Below are 20,429 nucleotides of genomic sequence, written 5' to 3'. Positions count from 1 at the left end.
CCCTGGGTCTGTGCCATGCAAACACTGTTGACGCGGGAGACAGATCCGGGACTGCCGGGGGCACTGCAACAAGGGCTTTCTCAGGGAAACCGTGTTCTCTGGTTTCCTTCCTGTCACCTGGGAAGTTCGTCTCTCCCGTTGGTGAGGAAGCAGCGGTGGCTTTTTGAAAACTCACGTATTGGTATGAACTCCCTTTTTGACTTCATCCTCCTTGCATGTCCCTTCAAATCTGTCCCCACTGCTTTTCAGATAAATTAGGATGAAAGTGAATTATGTTAAGCTATAGTTTAATTACAGCTTATTGATGCGTATTCCTGGGGAAGGTTTGCCTACATAGCCAGCCTCTTCCTGCGGGCTGTCAGCACAGGTTTTCTTTTCTTTTTGGGCATTTTTTGGCACAGACATTTCGTTTTGTTTTTAGAAATAGGGACACATTCTAGTAATTGCCTGTAATATAGTTAACCTTGAAGCTCACAATGGTTTTTAAATGGTTTGCAGAAAAATTCCAACTTTAAAAATAAGCGGTATTTGGTTATCTGTGCTATTGAGAGGGACCGGATTTGAACACCCCACATCCCCAGACAGATTGTTTTAAAATGTTCTTTGGCTTTGGAGCGTTTTCACAACTTTTTTTTTTATTGCTTTTAATTAAAATATTAGAATTGCCTTGCATTTCCCGAGCCTGGTTGTTGGCAGTGGGTGGTTTGGGAATTACCGAAATGTTGAGGTGACTTTGGCGGCTGATGGTGGGATGAGCTGCTCCTGATGATGCTGTTGATTTGGGGGTTTGCTTTCCAGTATTAGAGGTAGGAACCCGAGGAATTGGCTGCTGTCTACGCTGTGCTCCCAGGAGAAGAAAGGGAGAACGATACGTTTTTGAGAGATGGTGAGCGTCTGAGGGAGGACTGGTAGGAGCAGGAGAGCGTGGAGGTGTAGGCTTTAAGGAAGCCTTGACTTTAAGGAAGCACATGACTACACTCCACAACTGAGGTAAATATAGATGATGAACAGACAGGAGAACTTTTCTTATTAGTAATCACATAGACTTAAGTGAATAGCAACTTGCTACTTTGCATCTCTAAATAACAAAATTTTCAAAATATTACCCAGTGCTGTATTGATATGGTTGTTAGTAGACGTGTTGGTACATATATCTTTTTGTAAAAAAAATTTTTTTGTAAATCATAACTTTATATGTTTATATACCTTTCTGGGTATCCTGGGGTTCCTAGACTTACATTTGAAGTTCTTAAGTTAGACTAGTTGTGTGTGTGTGTGTGTGTGTGTGTGTGTGTGTGTGTGAGAGAGAGAGGGGGGGGGGAGAGATATTCAGATGACAGAGAGAGAGAGAGAGAGAGATATTCAGGTGACCAAGCTCCCTCCTCACTACCCCCCTGACCCCCCATGGAGGTCAATCAGACTGAAACAAGGGGGTGAGTGAGCTCTTCCAGGCCATCTGGCCGGTGTTTAATAAAGGCTGACTAAGCCTGTTATGCTTGGTGCCCAGGATGAAAGGCTGAATAAGATTCCGTGTTGATACCCAGATACTTAAAATTATCTCCTCTTATTACGAAATGAGTGGTTTAATAATGGCATGTGTAATACATCCTGGGAAAAACAAAGCATGAAAAATTGATATGCGTTAACTGAAGATTTTTAAATGGGGCCTTTGAAATACTTGAGAATTGAAAATAGGACCGTGGTCACTCACAGAGAAGACAGTTTCAGATCTTCACCTTCCCGCTTCATATTTCACACTCTTTCCCTTTTCTCTCCCTGTAGAAGCTCCATGCTGGGAGGGTGGTTAATTAGTAAAACCTGAGTCATAGATTAGACCTCCACAAATAGTGCTCAGCTCCTGCCCCAGTGCCTCTCACAGGGTTTTCACAGCTCCTTGGGATTAGAATTTCAGAATTCATCATCCATGAGGTGTTTCAGTATCTGTCATGGGTTAAATTGTGTCCTCCCAAAAGATAAATTCAGGTCTTGGCACCTGTGAATGTTACCTTATTGAGACATAGGGTTTTTGCAGATGATCAGCCTAGATTTAGGGTGGGTCCTAAATCCAGTTTGTGGTGTCCTTATTAAAGAAAGAAGAGGGCCTCTTTGGCCTTGGTCACAGAAGCAAAATGACGAAGGGAATGACGTCATTCAGAAAGCGCCACAACGAGATGCATACATTGTGCTGCCTCTGTGGCCCGAAAGCCCCCCACCTTCAGAAGCCCACCTGTGGCAAGTGTGGCTCCCCCACCAAGCTGGAGAGGAAGTGTGACTGGAGGCTGCCAAGGCTAATCGACAAAACACCACTGGGACTGGTTGGAAGGGGCAGCTAAAAATTGTGCACCACTGGTTCAGGCATGGGTTCCACGAAGGAGCAACACCTAAACCCAGGAGGGCAGTTGTTGCAGCATCCAGTTCATCTTAAGGATTTCAGCTATTATTCATGCAGTGAATGTTCTGGTTTAAAAAAAAAATAAGAAAGAGGGAAATTTGAGACACAGAAACACAGAGAAAAAGACCGTGGGAAGAGGAGGCAGAGATTAGAGTGATGCAGCCACAAGCCAAGGAATGCCAGGGGCCACCAGATGTTGGAAGAAGGAGGAGGGACAGGGCCCAGTGCCTCTGAAGTGAGCATGGCCTTGCCAACATCTTGGTTTTTGACTTCTGGCCTCCAGAACTATGAGAGACGAGATTTCTGTGACTTAAGCCACTCAGTTTGTGGTAATTTTTATGGTGACTCTAGGAAACTAGTATACCATTCATCTGAAAATGTTATTTGAGGAATGGGAGATAAATGGTGAAAATATGGCACAAACAAAAAATACATATTCACACAGTTTGTATTTTGAGTAAGGACTTTAGGTCTAAGAACACACCACTGTAGCAAGTGGGACTCAAGATGCCACACCTCCTGAGTGAACACCAGTGATTCCTGGAGCAAACCCAGGTGCTCTGGTCAGCACTAACTTACTAGGCGGGAGGGAGGTGTGAGTCATGTGACCACAGGCCACACCGGCCACCAGTGTTTCTATCAGGCTAAACCGTTTTACCTTGCAGTTAAAAATGCTAATACGTTAACAGGAATAAAAGCCTTAATGAGAATTGTGATCAGCTGTAAAGTCCTGTGGTGGGGCTATTCTGACTGTTACCACTTGTGTTTAGATGTCCCGTGTCACTCAAAGCATTAACTGAAGGTAAAATAGGTAAGAGAAACAACCGTGGGGCATGCACGGAGGTGCCTGTCATTTGAGTGCTGTCACCAAGTGCTGGCCTCATAGTGAAGTTTCTTCTATTCTACGGGGAACCCCACACATTGATTCAGTGTTTCTTAATGACCCTCCAGGAATTTAGGTCAAACGACGGCTAGTAATTTGGGTTTGGCAGTGCCCATCATGTAGGGGATGGTGCCCTTCACATTAGATCTTCTCAGCTCACTTCTCATCATGTCCTTGCTTGCCTTCTCTTCAGTCCTGGCTCTTACCAGGGGTGGGGTGGTTCTGGGGCAAATGCTTTACCAGGGGCCAGGCTGCTCATGGCGTGCTGACCTCAGGCAGCAGATCGTGTTCTCAGGAACCCACTACGACGGAAGGGAGGCTTGAGTGATGAGCTGGCTGTAGGTAGCTGCCTGCCTCGAGTTCGAAGTGGCAGTGAAGGTATGTTGGTGGTCACTTGTAGAGTCACCACATTGCTGGGTAATCCCTTGTGTAGACTCTGAGGGGCTTCAGGTGGAACAGTGGGCATGGCTCCCACCTCCCCACCACCAGGAAGGATTATAACTTAAAATCATCCAGCCGGTCAGAAACGTTGTGACATGAAGTAACTCTACAGCCACATGGTGCTTCAGTGGTAGATTGGACCAGGAGTGGGCCTCCTAAATGACAGGTTTCCGTTTCCTTTGTTAGGGCAAAACTCCCAAATAGTTGAGATACTGTCAATCAGCAAAACACCCATGTCATATTTCTCTCTGGAGTTTTTCAGAAGTGATGAATGGAAGCTTTCTTTGTTGTTATTGTTTTGTTTTATTTTGTAATTGAGACTCTAGGTAGAGGTCTCTCTCTGCACATGAAGGTCCAGTAGGTGTGAGGCTGGTCAGTGTCACTGGGATGTGCCAGGGTCCAGGGTCCCCTCATTTACTGCTCTGCCACCAGCCCCAGGCCCAGCACAGGAAAGAGGAAGGGGGTGGGACGTGCCTGTCCTCATGGAGGGGTCGACATCAGAGCTGTGCCTGCAGTTCTCACGTTCTCAGGGTTCATTCCTGATCATGGGACGTCACTGGATTGTCTGAATGTCTATGGGAAGCGTGTGCCCAGTGAAATTGTGAGGTTTTTGTTACTCCCAAGAGAGGAGAATGGTACGGGAAAGGGGTGACTACCATCTCTCCTGCAACGTGTCAGTGTTACATGTCTCTTCCTTCTTCATATTGATCACTAAAGAAGTGGGTTTGGCCTGGCTAGTGTGGCTCAGTTGGCTGGGCATTGTCTTGTGCACTGAAAGGTTGCTGGTTTGACTCCCATTCGGGGCCCATGCCTCTGTTGCTGGCTAGATCCCCAGAAGGGGGCGTGCAGGAGGCAGCCAATTGATGTTTCAATCTCACATCGATGTTTCTCTCTCTCCCTCTTCCTTCCTCTCTCTCTAAAAATTACTAAAAACAATAAGTGAGTTTGCACTCCATGGTGTATTAACTGTTAGAAAGGATTTAAAGTGTGCAGTGTATCAAGGCTGCAGTTTCTCTGGGCTTCTGTAATGTGGCATTTTGTAATTCCACATGGTTGCATCTCTGGCCTGGTGCAGAGGGGAAGGCATGCTGAACACGGTGGCATAAACAGTATTTTAAGAGTCTGTCTAACCTGTGGGAAAGAGTCTGTTTTGAAGGACTTGAATGCTTCCCTTATGTAATATTAACCCTGTGGCTCGGTAAAGTTGCCTGCGGCCAATTGCAGTATTGACTCACTGGAGGCCTCTAGAGTCTGCTAGAAGGGGACAGGTTTGGCCTGGGGAATCCGGTAACTTCACCTGCAGTTAAATGTAGTGGCCAGATGTTCAGGGAAGTAACTATATTGCTGCTTACAATTTTTGATGATATGACTTAAACATCAGAATTTCACGACATTTTTTATTTCACCACCCTTTCAAACCTCTCCCTCTCCTCAGCTGCCATGGATTGTACTGCATTTACCACTAGCAGATATGAGAGAGATGGTCAGTTCTGGCCCTTTCTTAACTATCAACATAGAAACGACAGAGTTAATCAGAAAAATCTCTCTGAGCTGTCGGAGCCCATGGAGATCTACATGGTCAAGTTCACATGGTACATCCAATCATCCTAGTTAAGAAATGTCAGTGCTGAGTGGGCAAAGATGGGGAGATCTTTTAAGTAGGAAAAACCTGACTGTATTGGTTGCTCTATGTAATTTAGTGACTTTTGACTTGTTAGCCAGTTAGAAAATGCAGTGGTGGGTCACCCGAGCAGAAGTGAAGTAAGTGTTAGCCTGTCTGATCGGGCCTGAGGGGCTGGGAGGTGGGGTGCCCGGGGCATCCTCTGAGAAGGGGTGGAGATGCTGGGGCCGCCAGAAAAGGACTGCCATGACCCAGGAAGGTGCCAGCAGGCAGTGTCTGTCCAGCAGTGAGATTCCAGGCTCTCGATCTGAGAGCAGGTAGGGAACTGGCCCTTGGACAAGAATGTTCCAAAAGAGACGCTATTTCTACAGGCGGATGCACTAGATGGCCTCAGGTTGCCTTCTGCTTTAAAAAGTGCATTTCATCGTTTAGCCCTGAAATCACAGCACTAAGAGGGATTGACGATAATCTGCATTCCAGCCTTTCGGTTCTGGGCTGCTCCTTGGGAGTCTTGGGGAACCCTGTATTCACCCAGTCTGTCTGTAGAATAAGTTACGGAATTATAACTAGTTACAGCCCATTCTTCACATCCTGTCACAGCGTTTGGCACTCGTGGTTGAGCACAGACTTCTGGTTGAGCCCACACACTTGGGTGGCCCCTCGTAGTTATCGGGGACGGTCCCATGGTGCGCTGCTTCCTCCCAAACACTCCGTCTTGCCATTGGAGGGTAGCCGAGGCTTCGCCGCTGGGACCTCCGGAGCCTTGGGTCCTGCGGCACGTCCTGTGCCCCTGAAGCTCACAGACCTTGCGGTCCTCACAGAGGGTGTACCCTGGTTGCACCCTGATCCCCCAGAAATCGCACATGAGACCAGGATGGCCTTCCCGCAATGCCAGGCTTCCTTTGGTCCAGGCCTGCCGGTCGGAGCAGCCTCTCTGCTGTTGTCAGCTGTCACTGCTCCTGCCGCCTGACCCCAGACGTGCTTGCGGACGGCAGCTTCCTCGGATGGGGCTCCAGATCATGGGACCATTGCTCAGTTTCCAGCACGTACAGTGCTCTGTTTCTGTGCAGTTACAGTAAAAGCCACTCGTTTTATTAATTTACTTATTACCATGATTTTGAACCCACAGGGACTCTCTGCCTCTCCCGCCCCCTCAAGCACAATGGTCAGCCCCCGCCAACCGCAGAGTCACGCCTCTGCCACCCTGCTATTTTTTCCTTTTCCTTGGCCTCAGGTTATGGTAAGAACAACAATTGTGAAATGGGCACTTGGTGATTCTTCTGTAAGTAAAGCCAGAATCGGTAGATGTTTGTCCCCAGGAGCCCGAAAGCTATTTTGAATCCGTCCTGTAGCAAATAGCCAAAGACCTAATAAGCTCATCTCACACCCCACTTGATATCTGAGAAATGCATTAGTTTCCAACACCTCCTAATCCATTGTGACAAGTCATATCTAATCACAGGCAGCAGAGTTCCACGTGGAATGAAATACCACAGGAACAGGTCAGGAGTTTCTGGGCTCTCATGTGTATGTGGCTATCGCTTGGCCTGGCAGATATGCCAGCCTCAGCCACAGGGGTCTCTCAAGGTAAGAACCAAAGGGCCTGGCATCGTTTGCAAAGCTTTCGCAATACTGAAGTGCCACCCGTATCACAGAGAATGAATAGTTGGCGAGGGCAGGGTGTCAGGATAACAACTGGCCAGCCCTGCAGTGAGTGGTAAATAAGAACTTACTTCTTAGCAAGGAAATATGGCTAACCCATTCTCTCCCTCTCAGCGAGAACTTACCAATTTAAAAGAAGAGCAACAAAAATCTTAAAAGATTTAACTGAAGAGATTAAGCGACGTGCCCCGGGCTACACGACTAGGGAATGGAAGAAATTAAGTGGCCAGCTGTTGCCTCTAGAATGCTCTTCCCCACCCACACACTTGTCAACATTTCCCTTTTCGTCAGTGTTTACATTTCTCATATTTCTCCCCTCTTTTCCTATTATTTCCCTTTGGAGTATGTAGTCAGCTATTTGATACCTAAGCATGAGGAAAATACAGTGTAGTCGTCCATCTGTGTTGAGAAATAACTTCTGTGTCTTTTAAAGAAAAAAAAAGAAAATAAGTGGGCAGACACCTTAACAGTGAGAATGCTGATTTGTTGCGACAGTGACTGGTCTTTGGACCAACTCTAAGCATTGGTAGGATTTCCTCTTTCTCCCCTCTCCTTCATGTCTGCCTCCTTCTGGGATAAAGTCGTCCTCCAGTGCCGGGAGCCGGTCCATCCTTGCTGTTTCAAAGGACCTGGCATATATGGCATACTGTTCTTAAAATGTTTGCGCACCTTCTTGTCACTATGTGTTTTAACCAAGGTCTCTCTGAGAAAGGTTGTTTCCCCAGGTAGGGATTTTCCCCTGAAGTTAGGGAGGGAATAAAACCCCTCAACTAAGTGCCAGGCGGGTAATTAATCACTTTAACTACGAACAACCATGCTTAAGCTACATAATCTTTACTCCCTGGAATGGAGATAAGAAACGCCCTAACCTTTGTGATAGAGATTGATAGGATTGAATCAACTGGTATAAATACAGATGTAACAAGACAGCAGGAGACAGAGAGAGAGACAGAACCTAGGCACAGAACCTACACAGAACATTCTCTAGGGACAGAAGAACTTCGCTGGAGAGAACATGGCAAAAGATCCTGGACAGAAACTGGCCTCAGAACCTAGAGACAGAACCTAGCGAGAGAACATGGCAAAAGATCCTGGACTGAACCTGACTACAGAAATTGGCAAGAGAACCTGACTAGAACCTGGTGACTGAACCTGGCTGGAGAACCTGGACAGAACCTGGCTGGAGAACCTAGCGAGGGAACATGGCTACAGAACCTGGCTGGAGAATCTGGAGAACCTAGCAAGAGAACATGGACACAGAACCTGGCTGGAGATCCTAAGCAGAACCTCTCTGGAGATCGAGACCAGAACTTGGCTGGAGATCCTGGCTGGAGATCCTGGCTAGGCTGCTGATCAACTGAACACTGTCTCCGTGTCCTTCCTTCTTCACCGACTCCGTCCACACCTTTGGGGACCCCTGGACCCGCTGGGGTTGGACCCCGGCACTCCAGCTCTGTAAGTTGGAATTAAAATGAGTAAGACTTGAAGTTTTAGTTAAGCAGCATTGTATGTAGACACTGAGGATGCTCAGCAGACCCGAGGGTGTGCTGTGGTGGGCAGGGAGCAGAGGCGGGGAGTGAGGGGGCCTGGGAAATGGGGCAATGCCTTTCTGTGACGACAGAAGAGGGGTTGCAGGCCACAAAGACACTTGTGCATTGAGTCGCCCTGCTCCGGCTGCCAGGGAGCTTAGAATCTGATCTGACCCGCCTCAGGGCAGTGCGACTCCTTCCTGTTGGTCTTCACAGAGGTGTCCCATGACAGGTGTGCACACCCGGGAGCTGTTAACCACATTTGTGACTGGGTTTCCAGTATTTTAATCAGGTTCCCTGTTCATTTTGAAACATAGGCCGTGCGGCAAGCGGACCACAGCTGACTAGATCTGTGCAGGACGTGGCGCAGACTGTGTGGGGGGATGGCATGGGGGTGGGGGGCTGTGTGGTAGTGTCACATATGAGACCCCCAGTGACATTTTTGCAGCTGAGCCTTGTTTCTCACCCAGCCCCACCACGGGAAGGGGTCAGCGTTGTGTTTCCCGACCTGGGATATTCACGAAGCCTTGTTGTGGGTCCGTGAGCAGGGAGTGGAGTCACATGCGTGGACAGGAGAGGACTCTGGGAGGCTGACGTTGGGTGTCAGCTGGGTGAGGAATGCAGCATGTGACGGAGAACTGTCCTGCACCTGGAAATGGTGGCCGTGCCTTAGCTGTGAGAGGCCGTTAATATCCAGTCTCCATCTGTGCAGCACCCCCAGCTCACAGTGTGTATCCACAACAACACCTGAATCTAAAATATGAACCACAGTGGGTTTTGATGTGAGTAAAATTAAGGTCAACAGTGGATTTCTTATTTTTTGTGTGTGGTAAATTTGATGTGTAACATCAAATGTACAGTTCAATGATATTGAATACATTCACACTGTGTGCAACCATCTCTAGCCCCATATAACTTATTTAATCTTGTAAAACTGAAACTCAATACCCATTAAACAGTAAATCCTCATTCCCCACCCCACAGCCCCTGGCAACCACCACTCTATTTTCTGTCTCTGATGTTTACTGCTCCGCATACCTTATACAAGTAGAATCATACAGTATTTGTCTTTTTGTGACTGTCTAATTTCTCTCAGCGTAGTCACCTCAAGGTTCATCCATGTTGCAGCATGTGTCAGAATTTCCTTTTTTCCTAAGGTTGAATGATACTGCATTGGGTGTACACACCACATTCTGTTATCCATTCATCCATTGAGGGGCACTTAGATTACTTCCACGTATTTGCTACTGTGAATAATGCTCTGTGAACATGGGTATACACAAATATCTCTTTTGGGACCCTGCTCTCAATTCTTTTGGGTATGTACCCACAAGTGGAATTGTTGGATCACATACAATGGATTTTTAAAATTATATTTTATTGAATTTTTGCAGAGAGGAAGGGAGAGGGGTAGAGAGTTAGAAACGTCAATTAGTAGCCTCCTGCATACCCCCTACTGGGGATGTGCCCGCAATCAAGGTACATGCCCTTGACTGGAATCGAACCTGGGACCCTTCAGTCTGCAGGCCGACGCTCTATCCACTGAGCCAAACCGGTTTGGGCATATGATGGATTTTTATGTGAATAAATTCGAAGTATGCATGAGTTCCATTGTGTTCTTATTTAATCATGGCACTGTTAAGTAAAGGTGTAGATAGCTGGTATGTTAATGTAAAGTAAGGTGTTGTAAAAGAGAAGCTCTGTGATACAGCAGCTTAAAGAACAAAGGAGTTCTCTCTCACATAGGGCTGGTGACTCTGCTCCATGGTTATCCAGGGACCCAGGTTCCCAATCCCTGCTCTGCATGTCCTAAGGCCCCTCCTCCATGCTATTGAAGGTGGGGGACTGGCACACCCGTTGTCCTGAGGATTTGGACCAGAGGGCCCACAGCACTTACGCTCGCATCCCGCTCACTGCAGGAGCACATTCCTGTGGCATCTCCTGCTTAACTCGCTTAGCGGGCGAGGAGTGTGGTGCAGCCAGAGCTCTGCAGGAGCAGCTCCGCAGCTGGCAGAGTGAGCGGAATGAGAAGAAAAAGATTGATTACACTCTTACACTTCACCTTTTTCTTTAAAGTGGACGTAATTTTATTGCTGACTTGCTACTGTGAACATGAGAGAACCTGTGGTTCCAGGCTGACCATTGTATTGAACTCATAACATTTCCTATTCCTCAGCCAACACTCCTGCCGATTTCAGAAATGCCACCAGTTGGCATGCATTTCTCACTCTGGTATAGCCTTGCCTTTTATACTGGTGTCTACATCTGTATTTACATCCTATAGTTGTTTGCTATTCTGTGGAAAGTTTGTCATAGAATTCTATCCTGTGGAAGTTACTGCCAACACACCCTTGCTGTGGATAGAAAGGAGAGGATAAATAAACACCAAGTCTTTTTATTCTTGTTTTTGATTACTTGCCCCCAAAAGTCACACCAGAAGTGCAAAGATTGATTTGGGGGACAGGTGTGGGATGGATCCCACCTCAGAGCAGTGACTCAAAAGTTGTCCCTGCAGAATGGAGAGGAAGAGGCACAAACTTTGGAGAGTAAATGCCAATTTGCTTTTAGAGTGTAGACTTTGGTGTTCTGATGTGTCTTTTGGAAGTTATTCATGTAGAAATAGTTAAAGCCATGAGTGTAGGTGCATCATTGAAAGCAGAGAATTGAGAAAGGCCTGGCCAGTGTGACTCAGTGGTTGAGCATCGACCTATGAACCAGGAGGTTGTGGTTCAATTCCTGATCAGGGCACATGCCCAGGTTGCAGGCTTGATCCCCAGTGTGGGGTTTGTAGGAGGCAGCCGGTCAATGATTCTCTCTCATCATTGATGTTTCTATCTCTCTTTCCCTTTCCCTTCCTCTCTGGAATCAATAAAGATATTCTTTAAAAGAGAGAGGGAGAAAGGGAGAGGGGGGGGAGAGAGAGAGAGAGAGGGAAAGAATATGTGCTTTTATTGTGAAATCCATTATATTTGGCGAACTTTGGGGGAAAACAATTTTATCTCTAAAAATGTCCTAAAACTAATTTTATTAAACTTAATTTTGAATTAAGAAATAGCTTTTTAGTTTCTCAGTGAATGGAACTGGGTATATGAATGAAGAATAATGCACATTTTGACATAGGTGTCACATGTTGGTCCTGAGTTGTAGATGGGCAGGTGCAATTATATGAAACACGTTTCACAGTGGTATAAATATAAACATCTGGATTACGCATTTAGCATTGAAGCGTGGCACAGCACCTCCATCTCTCCAACCAACTTTCTAAGTAGAAACTGAACTGCTTCGGGTTGATGGCGACCACTGGGGGCTATTTGCACAGTGCACCTCCCATGAAAAGAGTTTACCTTATTCTATATTCTCCTGAATTTTCTTTATGTTTGACAGGTCACACCCCAGTTCATTCCTATTTCAGGTAAACTCCTTCTCTCACAGGCTTCCATAAGCTCTACAGTCCCCTCTCTGTCATTTGTCTTTCACTCAATCTGTAAGTTAAAAAAATTCAAGATGACTGGTGTCAGCAATTAAGGAAATTCAGAGCTCCAGATGTTACAGAGAAACAGGTGTGGAGCAGGGGCATTCCCCTTTGGCCACAGTGACTGGGCAGCGGCTCGCCCGGACCTTCCTGAAGGTGCAGGTTCCTGGGCCCAGCCCTGCTGAATCAGAATCGGGGTCCATCCAGCCTGAGTTCGAGAACCACTGATCTGCACAAGTCGTGTCAACCCTTGAGTCTGGATTCCTGGACTAAATACTTGACATCAGATGGTTGTGAGAAAAATATGTGAGTTGCCTAGTTTATAACAGGTGCTCAGGGTTCATTCCATTTTCCTGTTTTTCCTTTTTCAACTTCTGAAGCCCTTTTAAGGCTCCTTCTCCTATTTCTACTTACCTCTCCTACGTAGGCAAGCAAGACGTCCATTTTTTCTGTACAGGTGGAGAAATGTCGGAAGACCTATGGGGCGGCCACGGTCCCCTTCACATGTCCTGTCTCGTTCTGTCAACTCATCTTCTTGTAGTTGGAAAGACCTCTCACAAACTCTGGTGCTCTGAGTGAGAAACAACGTGGAGCTTTGCCGTTTTCTTCAGTAATTGGTATCTCACCTGCACTGTTTCCACTGTTGTTCATCAGAACCCATTTACTTATTTTTATTGAGAGAAAGAGGGAGAGAGAGAGAGAGAGAGAATCAACCAATGTTCCACTTACAAATACATTCATTGGCTGTCTCTTGTTTGTGCCCTGACCAGGTATCCAACCCACAGCCTTGGTGTATCGGACGACAGTCCAACCGGTTACCTGGCCAGGTCTAGAGCCACTTATTTTCGATCTATTATAGGCTGCACCAGCTATTGTAGTCCCCGGGGAATTCTGTCTACATTTCCATCAAAAACTGCATCTGAACAGCTGCTGCGTGTGACTTGGAGATGGCTTGTCCCAGTCAAACTCTTTTTCTGTTTGAGATTTTAGGAGCTTTAGAAATTGGAAATATAAAATAAATATGTGATGTCTTAATATCTATTTTAAATTTGATATAAAATGATCTTTCATTGGAGATATTATGCTTTGGTTTTAAGGACCATGGTTCACTAAGAATGGTTTTATGTATTGTAGACTGTCATCTTTCATGAGGATGTCTTGTTTATGACACCAAATCACAGGTTTGTGAAATATTTTTGATATGTTAGTGCCAAGTGATCTTATTCACAATATCCCAGACTTATTCTTGTGCTTCTGGAATGTGATTGTCTTAAGTTTTCTATGTGGACGATCTGGATTGCTTCAAACTAATCTGCAAGTCCACCTTCGTATTATTTAAAATTTATTTTATATTGAGATAAATTGACATATATTAGTTTCACGTGTACAATATAATTCAATGTATGTGTATGTTGCAAAATAGTCACCACAATCAGTCTCATTAACACCTTTCGCTGTACATAGTTACTTTTGTTTTCTTGTGATGAGAACTTTAAAGATTTACTCTCTAGGCATTTTTCAAATATACAGCACAGTATTAACTAGAGTCACAAGGCTGCACATTAAATTCCAGGACTTGCTTATTTTATAGCTGGAAATTTGTACCTTTTAACCCCCTTCACCCATTTCACCCATCCCATGCCTCTGGCAACCACCAGTTTCACCAATTTGTTCTGTTTCTGAATTAGGATTTTCTTTTTTTTTTTTTTTAGATCCTACACATAAGTTAGATCATATGGTACTTGTCTTTCTCTGTCTGACTTATTTCACTTAGCATAACGCCCTCAAGGTCTGTTTCTATTGTTGCAAATAGCAGGATTGTCTTCTTTTTGTGGCTGGATAATATTCCTGTGTGTGTGCGCGCGCGCGTGCTTATGTGTACATATACCTATATATCACATTTCACTTATCCATTTACCCATTGATGGACACTTAGTTTATTTCTGTCTTGGTTATTATAAATAATGCTACAGTGAACATGGGTTTCAGATATCTCTTCAACATACCAGTTTTATTTCTTTCATATATAAACTCAGAAATGGAATTGCTGGATCCTATGATAGTTCTATTTTTTAATCTTCTTTGTTGAAAGTATTACATATATCCCCCTCCCTCCCCCCATTGACCCCTTCTAGCTTATACCCACCCCCTACACCAGGCCTTCACCACCACACTATTGTCTGTGTCCATTGGTTATACATGTATGCATACAAGTTCTTCAGTTAATCCCTTCCCACCCACCCACCCTCCCCTGCTTCCCTCTGAGATTTGACAGTCTGTTCTATGCTTCTATGTCTCTGTATCTATTTTGTTCATCAGTATATTTTGTTCATTAGATTCCACATATGAGTGAGATCAAGTAATATTTGTCTTCCTCTGACTGGCTTATTTCGCTTAGCATAATACTCTCAGGTCCCCCCATGTTGTCTCAAAGTGTAAGAGATCCTTCTTTATTCTGCTGCATAGTATTCCATGGTATAAATGTACCACAGCTTTTTAATCCACTCATCTACTGATGGGCACTTGGGCTGTTTCCAGGTCTTAGCCATTGTAAATTGTGCTGCTATGAACATAGGGATACATATATTCTTTCTGATGTGTGATTTGGGTTTCATAGAATATATTCCTAGAAGTGGGATCACTGGGTCAAATGGCAGTTCTGTATTTAATTTTTTGAGGAAACTCCATATTATTTTCCATAATGGCTGCACCAGTCTGCATTCCCACCAGCAGTGCACTAGGGTTCCTTTTCTCCACATCCTTGCCAGCACTTGCTTCTGTACGGCAAAAGGAACTACCAACAAAATGAAAAGGGAGCCCACTGTATAAGAGAACATATTTGCCAATGATATATCTGATAAAGGGTTAATATCCAAAATATATAAGGAACTCACAACTCAACAAAAGGAAGACAAACAATCCAACTAAAAATGGGCAAAGGATGTAAATAGACACTTCTCCAAAGTGGACATACAGATGGCCAAGAGACATATGAAAAAATGCTCAAAATCACTAATCATCAGAGAGATGGAAATTAACGATGAGGCATCACCTCACACCTGTCAGAATGGTTACCGGCAACAGGTAGTTCTAGCTTTTATTTTTTTTTAGCAACCTCCATAGTGTTTGCCATAGTGGCTGCATCAGTTTACATTCCTACTAACAGTGCACAGAGTTTTCTTTTCTCCACATCCTCACCGACACTTGTTATTTCTTGTCTTTTTCATAATAGTCATTCTCATTGGCAATCTCATTGTGTGTTTAGTGATGTTAAGCATCACGTACCTGTTGGCCATTTGTATGCCTTTTTTTGGGAATAATGTCCATTCAGATCCACTGCCACTGTTGTAATTGGATTGTTTCGTTTTGCTGCTGAGTTGTATGAGTTCCTTATATATTTTGGATATTAACCACTTATCAGATATATGATTTGTAAATATTTTCCTCCACTCTGTAGATTGCCTTTTTAGTTCGTCGATGGTTTCCTTTGCTGTGCAGAAGCCTTTTGGTTTCATTTAGTCCTACTTGTTTATTTTTGCTTTTGTTACCTTTGCTCTTGGTGTCACCAAGACTGATGTCCACACGCTTACCCCCTATGTTTTCTTCTAGGACTTTTATGCTTTCAGGTCTTATGTTTAAACCTTCAATCATTTTGAGTTAATTTTTGTTTCTGGTGTAAGATAGGAATCCTAGTTTTATTCTTCAGTCCACAGGCCGATGCTCTATGCACTGAGCCAAACCAGCCAGGGCTTGGTTTTATTCTTTTGCACGTGGCTGTCCAGTTCTCTTAACATTCATTGACGGGCCTGTCCTTTCTCCATTGTATAGTCTTAGTTCCTTTGTCCTAAGTTAATTAGCCATATTAGGCATGAGTTTATTTCTGGGCTTTCTGTTCTGTTCCATTGATCTGTGTGTCTGTTTTTCTGCCAATACCAGATGTTTGATTGCTATAGCCTTGTAACATAGCTTGAGATCGGATAGCTTGATGCCTTTGGCTTTGCTCTTCTTTCTCAAAATTGCTTTATTATTCAGGGTCTCTGTGATTTTATACAAATTTTCTGATTGTTCTATTTCTTTAAAAACGCCGTTAGGAAAAAAAACACACAAAAAAACGCCGTTGGAATTTTTATTGGGGCTGCATCGGGTCTGTAGATTGCTTTGTGTGGTAGAGACATTTTAACAATTCAGTTCTTGCAATCCATGAACACAGAGTATCTTTCACTCGTTTGTGTCTTCTTCGATTTCTTCAGCGTCTTATAGTTTTCAGTGTACAGGTCTTTCACCTCAATGTTAAATTTATTCCTAGGTGTTTTATTGTTTTTGATATGGTGTAAGTGGGATTGTTAATTTCTCTGATAGGTTCTTATTAGTGTGTAAAATACAAGTTATTTTCTATATTTTATATTTTGCAACTTACTGAATTCATTTTTTCTAGCAATTTTTTGTTGGGGTTGTTAGGGTTTCTCTATAAAATATCACATCTGCAAATAGAAATTGTTAATGTTGAATATCAAATTGGCAAGTTTTAGAATTTCTGAGTAAAAGTAATTGTTTTACTAGACAATGAGAAAGGGAAGAGGTAATACAGCCTGAGTTTTAAAAATAAAATGTTGACACTTCAGAGAACTGTGTTTGTTAGGATTTAAATTTTTAATCTTCGTGTAGAATTGGAGGATAGTAATCTCCTTCGGAGATCTGCTGTCAGTGAGATTAATGTGACTATCAGATTTTAAGAACGTACTTGTTATGGTTTATTTTCTATGTTGTTTTTATAAAATTTCTTCTACCTCAAGTCAGATACACATCTGAATTACATTGATTTTGCTTTATAACAATGAGGGTAATTGCAAGATTTTCTCTCGTCTCATACTGTTCAGCCCTCTTTCAGATCTGATTCTGGACTCTCTGCATTGCCTCCTCCCACATTCTTGGTTTTACACAGCACATTTTGAGTTTCTGGAAACAAGTTCATCTCCAGCCACTTCTGGTAGCAGTTGGTGGCTCAGAATAGTACCAGATCGGTCCCAGGGGTGTCTGCGGTCCAGCCTCCCTGGGGTACAAGCTACCCTTCAAGAGCCTCAACGTGGAAATTAAAGTCTGGAGAGAGGGCAGGGCTTCCAGAGTGTCCCAGAGTCACAGCGGGGTGTGAGGACCAGGAGAGGAGAGGAGAGGAGACCACCCCAGGCCTTTGTACCTGGGTGCAGGCAGAGAAAGAGTGTTCAACGCAATAAGAGACCATTTGGTCCTCTCTGCACTCACAGTCCGGGGAGGGTTAGAGTTCTTTGGGTGATGTCTTGATTGAGACTGGCTTTGACAGTGAAGGTGATGTAATGGGCCCCTGAGAGGCCCTGTCACCATCCTGTGATGTACGTAGTGGTCTGAGGGGCTTGTCTGTCTGTCTTCCCACCGAGTGTGGCTCTGGGCGGGAGGGACACACCTATTTTGTTTATTGGCACAGCCAGTCCCTGTGGCACGGGCTGCACTCAGGAGACACCCGCACCGCAAATCTGTGATTGAATGAGCAGATCGCGAGCCTGCAAAGTTCAGATTTTGGGTTCAACTCTATTAAGTGGCTCAGTGCTACCATCCAGCCCCTGCTCTTTCTCTGGTTGGCCATCCATGGTGCTGCCCCTCCCCCTCCATGTCACCACACCGCTGCAGCAGCCCTGGAACGTCTTTCTTGACATCCAGCCAGGCCCCGGACAGCTGGCTGTGGGGAAGGCAGAGTGACACCTCAGGACCAGCCGGACCCCATGGCCACGAGTGTGTCCAGTGCTGGTCTCCGCAGGCCGTGGTTACCTGGGCCAGGGACCCTGGCAGGGTCTCGATCAGAAGTTGGGGCTGCAGTGGGGAATGGCTATCAAGGAAAAATCTGCCTGTTATTAGCAAAGCAGACAAGGAAGTGGTTCTGGTTAAGCAGCTTGGAAAGTCCACAACTAGCTCTGTGTGCAGAACCTGGGCTCACAGATCCATGTAGATTTTCCAGGAAAAAGATTTGACGCGGAAAAAGTAATGAAATAGGCTTTAGACCAGGGGTGGGCAAACTTTTTGACTCAAGGGCCACAATGGGTTCTTAAACTGGACCGGAGGGCCGGAACAAAAGCATGGATGGAGTGTTTGTGTGAACTAATATAAATTCAAAGTAAACATCATTACATAAAAGGGTACGGTCTTTTTTTTTTTTAGTTTTATTCATTTCAAACGGGCCAGATCCGGCCTGCGGGCCGTAGTTTGCCCACGGCTGCTTTAGACAAACGTAGAGTGGGTCCCTCTAAAAGGAACCTTTTTAAAAATAGTAATTGCTTGCTTGAAGGGCAAGGGGGGATGAGGGACAGGTTGTTGGAATCAGACATATTTTTTATCAAAAGAGAGGAGACCAGGGATTTTAGACCTTGGGAGGCCTCTCCTGCACAAGAGAGGCAGCCATCACTGCCTCTAGGGCAGTTTATAGATCCCTAACTTACTGGATATTTACTGGTAGTTTCCCACCAAACTCAGTCCTCGAGGGGACAGACTGCTTCTGGACAAAAGTGTCACCAGACACGAAAAGGTGGGAGCTGCAGACCCAGGCACCTTGCCTAAGCATGGAGGGCGGCGCCTCACGCCCCAGACACAGGGCTTCAGGGGCAGATGGAGGTGCTTTGGGGCACATCACTGGTCTGGAGCAGTCACAGCATTGCCGGGAGCTTGGTCCTGGGGGTGAAAGGAGGACCGTTGTTTACGTCACCTGGGGCCACAGCCTGTCCTGGCTGCACTGCAGCCCCTTAGGATCACCTTGAGTTGTGTGGATGGCCTGATTTGGGAGCCAGTGGACATGGGTGATTTCCTTGACCCATAAAATTCCCTTCTTCTGCCCCAAACTTGGCAAAGATCGTGGAGGTCTTGGTGGTGGGTTTGAATTTCTTGAGGTGGAGGAGCGACACAACTTCACTCACGTTGTGATGTTGTATTTCTTTTCAGTAAAATTGCACTGAGGAGGTTTCCAGGTTTCCTTTGACTTTTAGACGTCACGCAGTGTTGCAGCACGTGCAGGCTTATTGTCGACAAGCATCTGCGAGACGGCTGCTGGTTATTAATAAGGTGACCTTGTACATCAGCACAGATGGGGGTGCCTGGAGATAAAGTCAGCGTAATGTAGGTGTGTTTGTAAGCTGTCAATCAAAGAAACGGCCGCCTCTCCATTAGTGACAGATTCGCTTGGAGTACTGACTTTGTCCTCACTCTGATGGGCAGTGATGATGGGCATGCGTTGGCACCTTTCAGAAGGTTACAGTTGGTTTGTCTGTTTTTGTCCCTCGTAGTCTGGGTATGAGGAGGAGTTATTTTTTGTCACCATCACCAACAAGAAACTTATATTGAATACCCGTTCTCTTGGGTGCATGCTGTAAACAGGCGGAAGTGACCTCTCTGCCCTCCGCTCAGACCAGGTGTGAGGAGGGTGAGGTCGGGCAGTGGGAGGGCCGTGGAGGAGGAGCTCAGGGTTGTTGTGGTGAGAAGAAATCTTCACAGAGAAAAACCCCAGAGATCCTAGGCCTCCTCCGCCTCTCTTACTTTTTAATTTATTTTTATTTAGCATCTATGAAATGGGACACTTTATATCATGGAGGGATATCCCAGGTTAAGAGGTATGTTTTTGGCCTTGGCGGTAAATTAGTGGTACATTTGCCTTGGTTGGTGACATTAGACTTGATGATACAGCAGATACCTGGAGACAAAGGGAGAGGTATTCCAGGGAAAGAGAATGGGCCAGCAAGGTGGGGACATGGCCATGGGAGCGAGAAAGGAACTAGCTCCAAGCTGTCGCCGAGAGAGCCATGTGGACCAGTGGATGGCGGAGTTCAGCGTCAGAACGTGTCAGTGGAATCAGTGGGCCCAGGCATTTGAATGCCCCACCACACCTGGATTCTGCATTCTTCTTTTAAAATCTCCCAGGTGAGGAGAAGCGTCGGGTGGGGGTGAACTACTCCTTTTCTGACAAGCGTGTGGACTGCTCCTTTTCCAGGTTGGTGATAGTGCCGTGCAGAGCGGGAATTTGTATGTTGGTTTGGATGGAGGATTCGGGAACTCAGTGTGGATGACCTGGGATCCAAACCTTGTCAGGGACAGACTGGGTGTGGCCTTGTCCTGTGGTCCCTCCGGAGGCCCTGTGTGTGTCGTCCTCCCAGACTCTGACTGAAATGTGGGAGTCACTGTGGCTTGTGTCATACATAGGGCGTGTTGAAGACCCCATGCACTTGCTTATTTGGGACCCACGGTGCTGGCCTCCTGGGGTTATTTCCTAGAAAAGGTGTGTCCTTGTGGGCCAGTGGGTGGGCATACTCTCTGTTGGCAGAAAATAGCTGGTGTCCTTTGTGTCTGAGCTGCCAAGGAAACCTCTAAACAGTGGTTCTCAGCCTTCTGGCCCTTTAAATACAGTTCCTTATATTGTG

General features: G+C 45.5%; 1 protein-coding gene and 1 pseudogene across 3 annotated transcripts in view; both read left to right on the top strand.

The window, feature by feature from the left end:
* The window catches only part of DIP2C (disco interacting protein 2 homolog C), a 377,981-nt gene that overhangs the window by 142,901 nt on the left and 214,651 nt on the right, over positions 1-20,429 (top strand). The gene's annotated exons all lie outside the window — the stretch shown is intronic.
* On the top strand, positions 2,130-2,519 carry LOC308524238 (large ribosomal subunit protein eL37-like; annotated as a pseudogene). Its single transcript has one exon. The product of its transcript is annotated as a large ribosomal subunit protein eL37-like (transcript).

This window comes from Myotis nattereri (assembly GCF_964212035.1).
Source record: "Myotis nattereri genome assembly, chromosome: 1".
NCBI classification, from domain to species: domain Eukaryota; kingdom Metazoa; phylum Chordata; class Mammalia; order Chiroptera; family Vespertilionidae; genus Myotis; species Myotis nattereri.
Note: the sequence above shows the minus strand (reverse complement) of the source record. Positions and strands in the feature narration are given on the sequence as shown.